This window comes from Abrus precatorius, unplaced genomic scaffold, assembly GCF_003935025.1.
Source record: "Abrus precatorius isolate BTA unplaced genomic scaffold, Abrus_2018 Scaffold9, whole genome shotgun sequence".
Lineage (NCBI taxonomy): Eukaryota > Viridiplantae > Streptophyta > Magnoliopsida > Fabales > Fabaceae > Abrus > Abrus precatorius.
This window is the reverse complement of record NW_020874439.1, coordinates 15,330,332-15,345,133: the sequence shown is the minus strand read 5'-3', so window position 1 is coordinate 15,345,133 and position 14,802 is coordinate 15,330,332. Positions and strand designations below refer to the sequence as shown.

At 38.7% G+C, this 14,802-nt stretch overlaps 1 non-coding gene across 1 annotated transcript; it reads right to left on the bottom strand.

Annotated features, from left to right (window-relative positions):
* Nucleotides 1-289: 289 nt before the first annotated feature.
* LOC113851684 lies at nucleotides 290-394 on the bottom strand. Its single transcript, XR_003502255.1, has one exon. It is a non-coding gene; the product is annotated as a small nucleolar RNA R71 (small nucleolar RNA).
* Nucleotides 395-14,802: the final 14,408 nt, after the last annotated feature.

Here is a 14,802-nt window from a genome sequence, read left to right as displayed (position 1 = left end):
TGGATGCCCCTTTTGTTCTTAAAACTGGCCTAATCCATCTTTTGCCTAAATTTTATGGTCTTGCAGGTGAAGATCCACATAAACACCTCAAGGAATTCCATATTGTTTGCTCTACAATGAGACCACAAGGTGTGCTTGAAGAGCATGTGAAATTGAAGGCTTTTTCGTTCTCTCTTATGGATTTGGCTAAAGATTGGCTGTATTATCTTCCATCTGTCTCTATAACAAGTTGGGACACCCTCAAGAGAATGTTTCTAAATTTCTTTTTCCCTGCCTCAAGAGCTGCCTCAATAAGAAAGGAAATATGTGGTATTAGGCAGCTGGAGAGGGAAAGTTTGTATGAATATTGGGAGCGTTTCAAGAGACTATATGCTAGCTGCCCCCATCATCAGATAAGTGACAAGCTGCTAATCCAATACTTCTATGAAGGGTTACACCCAATGGATAGGAGCATGATCGACGCAGCTAGCGGGGGAGCCCTAGTTGATAAGACTCCCGTAGCCACTAGAAACCTCATTGAGAATATGGCAGCTAACTCTCAATAGTTTGCTACAAGGAAAAATTCCATCATGTCCAGGAGTGTCAATGAAATTCAAACTTCAGATTCACACAAGCTGGAGTATAAGCTAGATGAGTTGGCTTCTATGGTAAAACAGTTGACATCAATCCAAAAGAATTTTGCTGCATATACACCTCCGTCTCCATCAATTCCAGCCATGCTTTGTGGGATCTGTTCATCTACGGATCACTTCACTGATAGTTGCCCCACATTGCAAGAAACTAAATCTTCAGAAGGTAATCCTCAAGCTTATGCTGCTAATATTTTTGCTAATAAATTTCCTTTTCAGCAGCTGCAACAACAACAAAGCTGAGATTTATCTTCTAATAGATATAATCTCGGTTGGAGGAACCATCCAAACTTAAGGTGGGGAGGAAATACACAACATCAAAGCTCTAGCCAACCAACCAATAACCATTTCCAACCGTATCAAGCTTGACAAAACAAGCCATATCCAACCCAGCAACATCACCATCCATCATCTTCATCTTAGCAGCACCATCAAGCATCCTCTTCACTGGCTCCTGCACCTCAAAAGAGTGAGTCATGCTTGGAAGACCTTGTGAAGCAACTCACTATGAGTAATCTCAATTTCCAGCAACAGACTCAGGCAAGTATCAAGACCTTGGAGAATCAAATGGGTCAACTTGCTTTATCCCTGAATCAACTTCAATCTCAAGATTCAAGCAATCTCCCTGCACAAACTGTAACAAATCTAAAGAATGTGAGTGCCATTACCTTGAGATCTGGTAAGGTGATGTAAGAGCCAGAGATGCTTGAGGAGAAAAATCCTAGTTACACTTTAGCTGCAGAAGATGAAGAAGGGGAGATTAAGAGCCAAGAGCGGCCTGCACCTACGCCCACACTATGTCAACCAAGAGTGGTAGACAAAGAAGAGAGGCCTATTCCTATTCCTTTCCCTCAAAGAATGGCTCAGCCTAGCAAGAAGCAAGAAGAGGTTGACAAAGAAATTCTAGATACCTTCAAAAAGGTTGAAGTCAATATTCCCTTGTTAGATGCTATTAAGCAAATCCCAAAGTATACCAAATTTCTTAAGGACTTGTGCACTTATAGAAGGCGGCTAAAGGGTAATGAAAGAGTGAACATGGGGAGGAATGTATCAGCCCTTTTTAAGAGGTAGAAAACTTCCATGCCTGAGAAATGTAAAGATCTAGGGACGTTTACTATTTCCTGCATTATAGGCAACAATAGGATAGATAATGCTATGCTTGATTTAGATGTATCTATTAATGTTATGCCTTTATCTATCTTCACATCTTTGTCTCTTGGACCATTGTAGCCCACAGGTGTCATCATCCAGCTAGCAAATAGGAGCACCACTAATCCAGCCGGCCTTGTGGAGGATGTTCTAGTGAGAGTGAATGACTTGATCTTTCATGCTAACTTCTACATCTTGGACATGCAAGAAGAAGAGCCAATAAAAGGAGCTGCATCTATCATCTTGGGGAGGTCATTCTTGAAGACAGCTAGGACTAAGATTGATGTGCATGCTGGGACTCTCACTATGGAGTTTGGAGAGAGTGTGGTTCGATTCAACATGCTGGATGCCATGAAGCACTCACCTGAGGAGCATTCAGTTTTCCACATTGATGCTTTTGATAGCTTGATAGATGATAATTTTGTTGAATTTTTAGGAGACTCTTTCTTTGATTTTTCTGATTGTGTACATACCATAGATACTAAAATTTGTGAATATTGTACTAATTCATCTTTATGTAATACTTGTATTTCTGATTTTTTGGATTTAAATTCTGCAACTTCTGACATTAATGACATTGAAAAGTCAAAAGGGGTAGAGTGTGGTTCATTGAGTACAACAAGTGTAGTTGAATCTAACCCTTATGATTTAAATGTTGCAGAGATCATTTCAAATGAAAGTGCTAAACCACTTCCTTCAGTTGAACAACCTTCTACCTTGGAGCTTAAACCCCTGCCTAAGCATCTAAAGTACGCTTACTTGGAAGCAGGTGAGAAGCTCCCTATGATCATATCCACTGAGCTTGATAAGGACCAAGAGGAGCAGTTGCTTGATGTGATTTGGAAGCATAGAAAGGCTATTGGATGGACCTTGGCTGACATCCTTGGAATTAGCCCTTCCCTATGCATGCACCGAATTTTGTTGGAAAAGGGATCCAAGCCAGTAAGACAGCCCAGAGGAGGGTAAATCCAATCATTTTGAAGGTGGTGAAGGAGGAGATCACCAAGCTACTCCAGGCAGGCATCATCTACCCGATATCAGATAGCACATGGGTGAGCTCAATGCAGGTGGTGCCCAAAAAGTCAGGGATTACAGTGGTAAAGACTGAGAATGATGAGCTCTTGTCCACTAGAGTGCAGAACAGCTGGATAGTTTACATTGATTATAGGAGGCTTAACCAGGCGACCAGGAAAGACCACTTTTCTCTACCTTTCGTTGATCAGATGTTGGAGCGCCTGGCAGGTAAGTCCCACTACTGTTTCTTAGATGAATTCTCTGGTTATTTTCAAATATGCATAGCTCTTGAGGATCAGGAGAAGTCCACTTTTACATGCCCATTCGATACATTTGCATATAGAAGAATGCCATTCGGGCTTTGTAATGCTCTCGGTACATTTCAAAGATGCATGTTGAGCATATTTTCTGATTTGGTTGAGCATTGTTTTGAAGTCTTCATGGATGACTTCACTATATATGGGTCATCATTTTCTGCATGCTTAGGAAACTTGGATAGAGTTTTATAAAGATGTATAGAGACTAACCTTGTTCTGAACTTTGAGAAATGCCATTTTATGGTTAGGCAGGGGGTAGTCTTAGGACATATAATATCTGAGAAAGGAATTGAGGTAGATCCTGCTAAGCTTAATGTCATTTCACAGCTTTCTTACCCCTCTTGTGTGTGAGAGGTGCGTGCATTTCTTGGCCATGCAGGTTTCTACAAGCGCTTTATCAAGGATTTTTTCAAGATAACCCTTCCTCTTTCCAAGTTACTGCAGAAAGATATTGATTTTGAGTTTGGAGCCAAGTGCAAGGAGGCGTTTGATTGCCTAAAGACAGCCTTCACCATAACTCCCATCATTCAGCCACCAAACTGGACACTTCCATTTGAGCTCATGTGTGACGCATCCAAATTTGCTGTGGGTGCTGTCTTAGCACAACGGTTTGGTAAGGATCCAAATGTGATTTATTATGCATCTAGAACTTTAGATCTTGCACAGTGTAACTATACCACAACTGAAAAGGAACTATTGGCCATAGTATTTGCTTTAGATAAATTTAGATCATACTTGCTAGGGTCAAAAGTTGTGGTGTTTACTGATCATTCTGCTCTTAAGTTCCTTTTGAAGAAGACAGATTCAAAGCCAAGGCTGATAAGGTGGATGCTTCTACTTCAAGAATTTGATGTAGAGATAAAGGATAGAAGTGGAGCACAAAATTTGGTGGCAGATCATTTGAGCAGGATAGAGGGAGTCCCTGAACTCACTCCTTTAAAAGATGATTTCCCTGATGAGCAACTATTAGAGTTGTGTACTTAAAAGTTGCCTTGGTTGCTAACATTGTAAATTTTTAGTTGCAGGATTTTTTTCAGCAGATGCACCAAGAATTAAAAGGGAAAAGATCAAGAATGATGCCAAGCATTACCTCTGGGATGACCCCTATTTGTGGAAGTTCTGTAGTGATCAAGTGATTAGGAGGTGCATTCCTGAGGAAGAAGTTGCATCAGTTTTGCATTTCTGCCATGCATCCACTGTAGGAGGCCACCTTGGGCCCCAAAGGACTGCAAAGAAAGTATTAGATGCAGGTTTTTATTGACCTACAATCTTCAAAGACTCCTGACAAGTGTGTTCTACATGTGAGAGATGCCAAAGAACTGGAGGGGTGATCACCTTGAAGCATGAAATGCCTCAACAATCCATTTTATACTGTGTGTATTCAACGTTTGGGGTATAGACTTCATGGGTCCTTTCCCTCCTTCCTTTAGTTTCTTATATATTTTGCTTGCTATGGACTATGTCTCTAAGTGGGTAGAGGCTAAGCCCACAAGAACTAATGATTCAAGAGTGGTTGCAGATTTTGTGCGTACTCATTTGTTTTCTAGGTTTGGAGTACCTCAAGCTTTGATTAGTGACCAGGGTACCCACTTCTACAATAGAACCATTGAGACTTTACTGAGAAAGTATGGAGTAGTGCACAACGTATCCACCCCTTATCATCCCCAGACCAATGGGCAGGCTGAGCTCTCCATTAGAGAAATTAAGAAGATTTTGGAAAGGATTGTTTAGCCAAATAGGAAAGACTAGAGCAAGCGTCTTGACGATGCTCTTTGGGCTCATAGAATGGCATACAAGGCTCCTTTGGGAATGTCACCTTACAGAATTATCTATGGAAAAGTCTGCCACCTTCCAGTGGAAGTAGAACACCGTGCTTATTGGGCAGTGCGAGCCTGCAATATGGACCTAGACAAAGCTGGGGAACAAAGAAAACTGCACTTGCAAGAATTAGAAGAACTTCGCCTTGAAGCATATGAAAACTCCAGAATTTATAAGGAGAAAACAAAGACCTTTCATGATGCAAAAATAGCAAGGAAGGAGTTTTTCATAGGTCAAAAAGGTTTTGCTGTTTAATTCCCGTTTGAAGCTCATGCCTGGAAAACTCAGATCTAGATGGATCAGACCTTTCATTGTGCCACTATTTCTCCCTATGGAGCAGTGGAAGTAAAAAGTGAATCCACAAACAAGGTTTTTAAAGTGAATGGCCATCGCCTAAAGCCTTTCCATGAGAATCCTACACTTGAGGCTAATGTGGAGGAAGCTTTCCTAGAGCAACCTCCAGCTGTTCTAGATTCTTTGGTTATTTTGGAGTGAGAACTCTATAAAACGTCAAGCTAGTGACGTTGAAGAAGCGCTTTGTGAGAGGCAACTCACAGTTTTTATAACACTTTCTAGTTCTCTTTTAATTTCAATAAGCATTCTTTCATTTGAGCTATGTTACTAGTCATGTTGCTTAGTTCATGCTGCACAAACACTTTGTTCTACACTTGACTCATTATTTGATTGATGATTTGTTCATAATTTTTGTAGAGGAAAAATTGCTTTATTTGGACTCAATTTATGCATATATTCATGGAAGTCCAAGTAGAGAAGGAGGAATAATCATTTCCATGGCACCAAGCATTCACTTTAGGAAGAGTTTTAAGGTTCGCCATGAAGGTAATCACTTTCCCAAGCCATAATGGTCACTTTCCACCAAGGTATGTGACTTTACTCTTTGTAGTTGTCACTTTCAACTTTCATAGTAACCACTTTGAAGGCTTTTGAATTTGTTGGTCTGTGCGTAACTATTATGAAAGTTCATAGTAGCCACGCGCAACACTCTGGAAAAATACATACGAAGGGTGCCTCTGTAGTGGTCACTTTGAAAGTTCATAGTAACTACTACAGAACCTATTTTTGAACACTTGACGCGCGTAGTTACTATGAAAGTTCATAGTAACCACGGGCAACCTCTTTTGAAATAACTAAAAAAAAGCGCCTTTGTAGTGATTATTATGAAAGTTCATAGTAGCCACGTGTACTCCATTCTTGAGAGTGACCACGCCCATCATTTTCATATAAATAGGGTCCCTCTCACATTCATTCTCACTTTCATTTCTGAGAATTTTTCACTTCCCTTCAAATTTTCTAAGCACCCACTCCCTCGAATTCGATTCCTTGCATTTGAACATCACTTTCCTGCACTTTTGCACTTGATTTGAACTCCAATCCAGGTAATTTTCTCTTCCTCACTCTCTGTGTTAGGGTTCTTCGTTTTTAAATTGGGGATTTTGTATTAGAACCAATTTTAGTTGAAATTATTGGTTAGAATAAGTTTCTGCAAGGATAATTACATGATTTTAAGTTAGTGGGATGATTAATTTGATTTTGTGTGTGGAAATTGACATGATTGAACCCTAAGGTAGCTACTCTCATAATTCGTAGTGATTACTCTTTGTGTAATCTTGAGATTCTGCTTCCCTTAGGTTCGTTTTAGTCTGGAATGTGATTTATATGCATTGAAATTCTAATTCTCATGATTAGAAATCGATTTGTATTTTTCCTTTGTGAATTTGAAGTGTTTTTGCTTTGGAGTAGTCACTATCAACATTCATAGTGATCACTTTGAACTAAAAACTATTTCCTTCTACACTGGACCTAATTTGTTGCTTGAATTTGCAAGTGTTTTGTGTCCACATGCTATTTTCATGCTGATATGCTTCACTGAAAGTGTCCACTTTCATAGTGGCCACTTTTACCATTTCAATATTGCAAAAACTGGCATAATTCATTTCATAGTGACCACTCTGTATGTGCCTAATTGTCTGTTCTGTCACTGTCAAAGTAATTACTATCAACTAGCATAGTAGTTACTTTTGTATGCAAAATTACTTTGATTTGCCTCAATTTTCTCTGATTCATGCACACTTGCTGTGAAATTATGCCCACACCATTACCTCTGCATTCTGTCATGCTTTATTGCCAAAGTAACTACTTTTATTTCATTATAATAGCTACCCTCTTCTGCAACTGTGCTACAATTTGCTTGAATTTTCTCTCTTTCATTTCCAAACGGTGTGAAATTCTTGCTACATGATTATTTATGCACTATCACTGATTTATTCCTTTTTCTATGTGCAGATTAATAGCAAACACTCCAGGAAGAACACACCCAGGGCTAAGAGGGCCAAGACAGCTGCTGCTTCTTCCTTCAGGCCTCAGCCTGCCCATGATCCCAGATTTAGGTCCCTGGCTCACAAGAATTTCTTCAAAGCAAATATTCTCAGGCAACACATTGTGTAGGACAGGAATTTTGACCTCCAACAAGGGACCTACCCCCAATTTGAGCAGGAAATCCAGAAGAGGGGGTAGGATTTGTTCACCACATGTGCTGGGCATGAGTAGAAGGACATCATCCAGGAGTTTTATGCTAATGCCTTTAGGGTTAAGGGAGATGATTTCCCATACAAACACTCCATGGTCAGAGGCAAGGTGATAGACTTCAACCCTATCAACATCCAAAGGATCCTCAACATTCCTCTTCTTGAAAAGAGGCTTAGACAGCTGGACTACACTACTTTCAGCTACTTGGAGGAGAAGGACTACAAGCCAATCCTCCAAGCGATATGCAAGGCTGGAGAGAACTGGGAGCAAGGTCTGACTACAAAACATCTCCTCCCACCTGCCAAGGTCTGGAGCATCTTCATCCTGAGCTCCTTCATGCCAGTTATGCATTCATCTACCCTGGCAGTGAAGAGAGCAGAGCTAGTCTATGCTATCATGACAGGGATGCCCATCTATGTTGGCGATGTGATCAGTAATGTCATCATGGAGATCTTAGCTAGGAAGAAGGATTCTATGGGTTTTTCCTCCATCATCACTATGCTCTGCCAAGATGCTGGAGTTGATTTTGGGGAATATTAATAGAAAATCAGAGCAGCTCCTTGCATCACCACAGCTATGGTGAAGGAGTTGTTCAAGGCTAAGAAGAGCCCAGCCCTAGAGGCACCTCCCCAAGCTGCAGGAAAGAAAGGCTTCCCTCCCAACATGAAGGACCAGTTGAAAGAAATAGCTCTAGGACAAGATGCCATACATGCTGGTCAGAAGGCTGCCTGACCCTTACGGAGACTATGTTGCTCAACATAGGGAAGAAGGTGGGGATGACTGCAGAACAGATTTACTATGCCCCCAGTTTCTCAGTCCTTTATCTCAGAGCAGCTGTTCAAAATGATCTTCCGCCTTTCACACCTACAACAGAAGAGGAGGAGGAAGAGGTAGATAGCAGCTCAGATGGGGAGCAAGTACCAGACCCAGTCGCAACAGCAGAGGAGAAGGATGATGAAGATACAGACACTGACTCAGCTGATGATGACCTCTCCTCCAACTTTGACGAGGATGCTATTTAGTTTTAAATTTTTATTTATGTTATTTATTTACCCTTCTATTTCATTGTACATATTTTTTCTGCTAATTTCCCTGTAATTAGTACACTTTTCCATTTATTTTCCCTGCTTCTACTTTGAACAACAAGTTAACTCTTTTATGCTATATATATATATATATATATATATATATATATATATATATAATCTGAGTTTGAGTTTATTTTGTTTCTTCTGGTGCTGAATTTATTGTCTCTTTGTGCAGAGAATTCCCTCAGTTCCATCAAGAGGAGCATCATTTTTTTCCCCATGAGTTTAGGCACTATCATTCATGAAAGGGGGTGAAATTCTTTGCCTCTATTTCATATACTCTTAACCTCATTTTTGCTGCACAATTATACATCAAAATATAAAAATAATTCTTTGTTCTTTCTCTTTTTCATTGAATCTAATTTTGTAATTCCAATTCTAGCACACTCTACTTTTGTAAATAATTCTCTCTCAATGCCATGCTGAATATCTTTTCTTGCAAGGTGAATTATCCTCACATGATGTTAAGTAGTTATCACCATTTTTACCATGGTAGAGAATTGAGCCCCTAATTTCCTTTCTGTGTGTATATTCCATGTAATTTTGCATTTATCCTCTAGAACTTGCCCTGCTTTTTAGTTGAATATGCATTATGCAATTTTTTTTGTCTAGATGATTGAGGCCTCCTTTACACACACCCACTCACCATTGCCCACCCTTGCACCTTATTGTATTACATTCCCTTCTTTTGCCAAACTTAGTCTACCAAAACATTTTTTTTCTTCCATTAAGAACGTATTTCTTTTGAGTAACATCAAGAGTGAATGCAAAAGCTAAGTTTGGGGTGTTGATTTTGACTGTAGTTGCTTGAGGACAAGCAACCTCTCAAGTTTGGGGTGGTGGACATCATACATATTACTAATACATGTCAAAAAAATTTGCTTAAATTTGAAGAAAAAGAGTGGTTGCCAAAGTCCAAGAAATCATAAAAGAAAGAATGAAAAAGGAAAGAAAATAAAATGAAGCAAGGTCCAAAAAATTGAAGAGATCTTCACATAATGAAAAATGATGAAAAACAAGGTGAAAGAATGCTTGAACCTCTTAGACTATCTCATTTGATGCATTTCATTCTAATTGTTGTATTCACTCACTCAAAAGGAGTCCCTTATCTTGAAAACCCACTTGAGCTTTTGAGCCTCCTTGATCAAATTGAACCTTACCTATCCCTAGTTGTGACCAACCAAGTCCTTTTGATAGGTAAATCATTGTATTAAGGCAAAGGAGATTGAGAATATGGGCAAGCATATGGTAGGGTAGAGCAAATTGCATGTATTGAGGGAAAATACCAAACCTGAAACACTGAAGAGTGAAGAGTGAAACACCACCTTGTGAGCTAGATAATTTCCTTGCATTGTGTGAAGTATAATGAACCTTGTTGAATTTTTGTTTCACTTGTATGGGACTTTGCATAAAATTAATTGATAAGTGTGCTTTCTTTGTTGAATGACTCCATGATTTTGAAATGGAGGAATTGTATATTAGAGTTGAAAGATTGGAACAGAAAAATTTTGAGAAAACTTTTTTTTGGATAAGTCCAACCCTTGTTACTTAAGTCTTTGAATTTTGGTTTGCTTGAAGACAAGCAAAAGTTCAAGTTTGGGGTTGTGATGAATCCATATTTTACTAAATTTTTATACATCATTTATTACTTTTTATAGAAAAGAATAGACTTAGATAGTGTAAATAAGATGAATATTCCAATTAGGCTAAATAATATAGGTTTCTTAGTTTTTGGTTAATTTAGATAGTTTATTTTAGATGTTTTGATCATTTGAATAATGTAGCAGGAATCCTTAAGCTTATTTTGAAGAATTATTGGATTTTGAGGAATTTGAGGTGAAAGTAACTACTTTCAAGATTGATAGTAACTACTACAGCAAGCTATTTCCAACAAAGGGACCAAAGTGTTCACTTTCAAAGTTAAAAGTAACCACTATAGCAGCCCAGAATCCACTAAGTCTGCACGTGGCTACTATGAAAGTTCATAGTAGTCACTCCAGAGCGTGCAGAATTGAAGGTGTTGCGCATAGTTACTATCAAAGTTCATAGTAGTCACTCCAGAGAGCCAAAAATGTACTAGTGTTGCGCGTGTCTACTATAAAAGTTGATAGTGGACACTACAAAAAGGCAAAAACCAACTGATGCTGCGCGTGTCTACTATGAAAGAATGAAAGTAATCACTTTTGAGGGCGTCAGCCTTAGTATAAATAGATTTTTGCCAAATTAGGGTAGAGAGCTCTTACACTTTTCGTACCTTTTCTCTTCTTTACTAAATTTAGGACATTTTCCAGAGCTTAGGGCAACCTTGGGTGATAGCCAAGGGTCTAACCTAGGGTTTGGTTTCTCATTTCTCTTACTTTTACATTAATGCCAATGAGTTTTCTGCATTTCCAAATTGTGTTTTTGACCCCCATTTCCATGGAGGGCTAAATTTTTGTGTAATCCTTAGTGAGTTCACATGGATTCTTGAGTTCTTTGATTTTAATGAATAAGGGGGACATTGCTTAATTAACCCTAATTCTTTTTAAGGAGATTCTAAACTAGGGATTGCTTAATCCTAGGTTTAATTCTAAGGTTGCGTAATCTTAGGATGAGGGATTAGAGCCTAACAAATTGCGTAATTTCGTTGGGACCATAAGGTTGATTTTCGCTTGTTAAATCAACCTAATTCATGAGAGAGAGGATGAGTGTTAAATATTGAGTGGAATGAGGATAAAATCTATGTGGATGAACTAATGATTGCTGCTTTCTATTGTTTGAATTAATTAAACTTGTTCACTTGCTGCTCCTTATATTGTTTTGAAACCACAAAACCCCCCATTTAGTTGTTTGTTCAATTAATGCCTTCAATATGTTTAATGAAGATTAATAGCCAATGTTCATGGGAGACAATCTAGGGTAACCCTAGTACTACATTAATTTGTTTAAATTTTGATGAGGATTTGCGACAAATCTTTTAAACACAACAAGAAAAAGCAATCATCACACACTATTGGTGAATACACTGTTGTCTCAACAATTCGACCAAAAGCAGCATTATTCACTATGTTCTTTCCTGCAACTGGATCAATCTATTGGTCTAAAGGCTATCCTGGTACATGCTTCTCAGTTATTTCCTCATAGCCCTTAGCACTGGAAGTAAGGTCTCCATATCAGCAGACTTACTAATTTTTCTAAGTGGTTGATTCAGGTCAATTTTCAGCTTTATTATCTGAGAGTGATCTCAGTCAATTTGTTATGCATGAGGAGATTCTTCTTGCTTTTCCTAGCTGCCTCAAGTAAGATTGCACTCTCTAAACTAATAATACATTTTATTTCTTTTGAACATATAGAATAAGCATAGTCAACAAATTTTCCCCTTAGTTAAGGTTGCCCCTATTTAGATCAACAGAACAGAAATAGGACACGCGTGTGGCCTTTTGCAGAATGTTGATTATTCATTTAAGGAAGCAAAAAGTGGATAGCTAAAAATGTCCTGAAATATTTACTTTTGGGAATTATATGTTCGATATGAAGTTATTTTGTTTGAATGAACTAATGGATTGGTTCTGATTTTCGAAGCAGAAATTGGCACCCCTCTGCAATGTCGTACTATAGGTACAAATCTTTTCTTTACCTTCCTTTAGATAAATAACCAATTTTTTGACAAATACTATGAATGTGAATATGAAATACAGGCTGTAAGATCACATTATCAATCATTTAAATGCCATCAATGTTGATGAAAAATCCTTCCAGCTTATATACATTTTAAGACTATTATTTCTTGATACTAGCCATCCGGCAAAGGATGTCAGGTGATTGATTTTCTGTATGTAAGTGTTCTATAGTTTAATGTTTGAATGTCAAACAATTGTTCTTCTAGAATAATCAATGTTGATGTGCACTGATAATAACTCCAACATTGATTTATATGCCAAAATTCAATTGCTTTTTTTAATGTTCAATAAAAATCAAAACAAAAGTAATTAGGGGCTAATTCGATGACTAATTTGTGACTTGGTGGCTAATTTGGTCGTTAATCTACGACAAGCATTGTTAGGGTTCAAAGATTAAGCAAGGTGAATATGAAAGAACGAGGATAAATCTTTCTTATTGAATCAGAAAGACTTCAAATGATTACACACAATTTCTAGAGCTCTTAGCTCCTATCTAGAGATCGAATCTCCCTGTATAGAATACAATTTCCCCTCTTCTTTATTTCTGTTATCTCCTTCCCCATTTATACTTGCTAACTAATTAACTAAACTTTTAACGGTTGGTCCCTTCTTCCTTGCATACACATGCCATATTTTGGGCTTAACTGGGCCTTCATTAAGCAATAATTCACTCTGATTATCCTCTATATTTTCTGGTCTAACAATACCGCCTCCTCAAAAAGCAGCCTTGTGCCCAAGGTTGAGTGTGGGAAACTGACTTCGAAGCATGAATTCTTCTTCCCAAGTGGCTTCAATAGCAGGCAATCCCTTCCACTGCACAAGGTACTATTTCTGCATTTGAAACCCCTTAGTGACAATGATAGGAGTCAGGGTCCTAACCCTAATATCTTTGTAAATACTAACTTAAACAAGGCCAAACCTTGGCTGGTGTACTCTAGAAGAAAGAGGACAATTAATAATGTTAGTTAGCAGTTAGCAGTTAACAGTAACAGCTAGGAGTTAGTTTTATGTTTTAAGGCCAGTTATAAATAATAGCTGGGAGAATAGTGAGGGGTCTTTTTTGAAAAGTAGTTTTTGAAATTAGGCAGAGAAAATTTCTCTGAGGAGCTTTGCCCTGGGAAACAGAATTGTATACACAATATTCATCAATTCAATAAAGAATTCATAAAGATTGTTTCTTTCTACCTTTTTTTTTTTTCTGGTGAACACAACATTGGTCTGACCTGCCGGATCCTTGGGGGAGAAACAAAAAGGTGTGGTCCAGCAAGAAATTTTAAGATGACGAAGCGTGGTGCAAATAAAGGTCAACACAGTGATGCTGTTAAGGAAAGAATGAATTCCTTGAAGGAAAGATTGGATGTATTCATGGAAAAGCTAACTGGGAGGTTGGGAGGTCTTGAAGATTTGGTTTAGAACTTCATTGCCAAACATGATGACTCGTTGGGACAGAATTTGAGACAAAGTAATTCAGGTGCTGAAGAACAGGAAACATCGCATAATGCGGACGCTGATGCATTAACTGGGTTTCGTTTGATGGCAAAGAAAGTGGAACTGCCGTCATTCAATGGGACTGATCCAAAGGGATGGATCACGAGGGCTGAAACATATCTTGAAGTTCAAAGAATATTGGACTCCAACAAGATTAAAATCACAAGATTGAGCATGGAGGGAGGAACAATCTATTGGTTCCAAACTTGGCTTGATTCTGAGACTGTTCCCAGCTGGGAATCTTTCAAGAATGCGCTGCGATTACGTTTTGGAGGGGGCATTTGGAGGATCCTTTCGAAGAGCTTGCTGACCTAAAACAGAAAGGGGCCGTGGAAGAGTACATTGAAGAATTTGAATTTCTTGCTGCCCAGGTAGAACGTTTGCCAGAGAATCAGTTTGTGGCATTTTTCATGAAAGGACTGAAGGAGCAAATCAGGTTGCGAGTCCGTACACTTCTGCCCAAGGATCATTTGGATGCTATTCGAATGGCTAGGTGTGTGGAGGCAAAAATTGTTGGGTCTATGGATAGCTTAAATATGCGTAGTAGATTATGGGGTAATGAAGCTCTTTCTCGAGGATTCAGGAGAAATCTAGGGCATTCACAATGTGAAAATGCTCAAGCGTAGGTTGAGACGAAGTCTTTGTCCAATTTTGGAAGTGGTAATTCTTCATATTTCGCAGAAAGGGGACCAGTAGCATCAGTGGGTTCTTCCACCTCTGTCAATCAGAGGCCTGTCCATTCCACATACAAGGATAGGGGAGTGAGACACCTGTCTAATAGGGAGATTCAGGAAAGGAGAAATAAAGGCTTATGTTTTAGGTGTGGAGAGAAGTTCTATCATCTTCATGCTTGTGCAGCTCGACAAGATAGACAATTAAGATTGGTGATTTTGGGGGAGGATGAAGGAATTAGTGAGTCAAGGGAAATGGTAAGATTGAAAGTGGAATCTGATGGGTTTGAAAAGGAATTGGGAAGATGAAGCTGTGGTGCTGAGCCAATTTCCTCACTTCAGACTTGAGGCCAAGTCTGCTATTCTAGAAGGGGAGAATGATAGGAGTCAGGGTCCTAACCCTAATATCTTTGTAAATACTA